Source organism: Rhincodon typus, chromosome 9, assembly GCF_021869965.1.
Source record: "Rhincodon typus isolate 14 chromosome 9, sRhiTyp1.1, whole genome shotgun sequence".
NCBI lineage: Eukaryota > Metazoa > Chordata > Chondrichthyes > Orectolobiformes > Rhincodontidae > Rhincodon > Rhincodon typus.
Window position 1 is genome coordinate 84,518,611 of NC_063340.1, and position 2,707 is coordinate 84,521,317.

Genomic DNA, 2,707 nt, shown 5'->3' on the forward strand with positions numbered 1-2,707 from the left:
ACACAACAACACTGCACTGGGAGTGTTGACTCAGATTCTGTGTACCAGTCTCCGGAACAGGTCTTGATACCAGGGGAATGGACTTTCTTTGCCTGACAGCTTTCAGGTGAATCAACATTTCTGGCTTTGTTTCAACAAAGAGAGTGAGCAGAGAGAGAGAGAGAGACCGTAACTGAGGACAGGCTGCTGCAGGAAGAGATGACTAACTCTAGGTGTAATGTTCCATGGGCTGTGTCCCTCCCATTATTCATCCAGAAGCTTATTCCCCATTGTATACTGAGCACATCCTGACATATGTTTGTAACTCCTGGCAACTAGAGTCAGCAGGTAGGAATTGGACAGTAATTCAAAGTGAACATTATCACAATGTTGTCATGTATCACTACCTGCTTAGCACCTGGTCCTTGCAAAGTTGTAGGATTTTAATTGCTGCCCCCCGCAAGTCGATTTTCAACCCCATCCTCAATTGTACATTTTGGATTCCAGTTTTACCTCATGAGCTGACTTTTTGCTCGTGGTTCAAAAACCCACGCTGCATGCTATCAGCTCCAGGTGGGCAATTCGACCACATAGGTCATCACAAGCAAGCTCAACCTTCCCGGAATTATCCGAACACTGGGGGCCAATCAGGTGTGGGAATGATCTGTAGCCCTGAGTTACATAGAACATAGAACAGTACAGGCCCTTCGGCCCATGAAGTTGTGCCGATCTGTTATCCTACTCTAAGATCAAACTACCCTGCGTACTCCACATTTTACTATCATCCATGTGCCTATCCAAGAGTCGCTTAAATGTCACTAATGTATCTGTCTCCACTACCCCTGCCAGCAGTGCATTCCACGCACCCACCACTTTCTCTGTAAAGAACCTACCTTTGACATCTCCCCATACCTTCTTTCAATCACCTTAAAATTATGCCCCCTCATAATAGTCATTTCTGCCCTAGGAAAAAGTGTCTGGGTATCCACTCTATCTATGCCCCTCATCATCTTGTACACCTCTATCAAGTCACCTCTCATCCTTCTTTGCTCCAATGAGAAAAGCTCTAGCTCCCTCAACTTTTCCTCATAAGACCTGCCCTCCAGTCCAGGCAGCATCCTGGTAAATCTCATCTGTCCCCTCTCTAAAGCTTCCACATCTTTCCTATAATGAGGCGACCAGAACTGAACACAATATTCCAAATGTGGTCTAACCAGAGTTTTATAGAGCTGCAGCATAACCTCGCGGCTCTTAAACTCGATTCCCCTTCCAATGAAAACCAACACACCATGTGCCTTCTTAACAACCCTATCAACTTGGGTAGCAACTTTGAGGGATGGATGGACATGGACCCCAATATCCCTCTATTCCTCCACACTGCCAAGAATCCTGTCATTAACCCTATATTCTGCATTCAAATTCAACCTTCCAAACTGAATCACTTCACACTTTTCCTGGTTGAATTCCATCTGCCACTTCTTTGCCCAGCTCTGCATCCTGTCAATGTCCGGTTGCAACCTATAACAGCCCCCCACGCTGTCCACAACTCCACTAACCTTCGTGTCATTGGCAAACTTACTAACCCACCCTTCCACTTCCTCATCCAAGTCATTTATAAAGGTCACATAGAGCAGAGGCCCCAGAACAGATCCCTGCGGAACACCACTGGTCACCGAGCTCCAGGCTGAATACTTTCCATCTACTACCACCCTCTGTCTTCTATTGGACAGCCAGTTTTGTATCCAGACTGCCAAATTTCCCTGAATCCCATGCCTCCTAACTCTGATCAGGTCAGTCTGCTAATAGCAGAAATCCAAGCAGAGTCCCTCCTGTTTCTCACAGCTTAGTATATTCTTCAAATTTCTGCTGATGAACCTATAAACTCCATCACAAAAATACAATTCAGCAAACTGCAGGCCATTGACTATTGTTACATTACCCATCAAACCCTGTCCACCCAGGTCATTCTACATCACTACAGTAGAAAACCAAAGATCCAGGTTAATGCTCTGATGACACAAGTTCTGATCTCACCAAGGTGGAATTTAAGTTCAATTAATAATTCTGAAATTGAAAATTAATCATGAACAGCTGTTATCAATTGTTATCAAAACCCAACTAGTTCAATAATGAGCTTTAGGGAAGGAAATCTGCCATCCTTACCCAGTCTGTCCTATATATGCCTGTGGAGTCACAGCAGTGTTTGACTAAATAAAATGGCCAAATACACCACTCCATTTCTGGGACAATTTAAAATGTGTAATAAATGCCTGAGACAGCCACGTTCCGTGAAAGAATAAATTGCAAAAATGTATTGTCTGCTAACTATACAGATTGCATTTATGTAGAAACATAGAAGATAGGAGCAGGAGGAGGCCATTCAACACTTCCAGCCTGCATCACCATTCTTCATGATCATGGCTGATCATCCAACTCAATAGCTTAATCCTGCTTTCTCCCTATAACCTTTGATCCCATTCACCCCAAGTGCTATGTTTAGCCGCCTCTTGATTACATTCAAAAAACATTTTGGCATCAACTACTTCCTGTGGTAATGAATTCCACAAACTCAATACACTTTAGGTGAAGAAATGTCTCCTCATCTCCATCCTAAATGGTCTACCCTGAATCCTCAGACTGTGACCCCTGGTTCTGGACACACCTATTTGCTTTATTTTTTTTTTCCTTTATTCATTCACAGGATGAGGGCATTGCTGGCTGGGCAGCA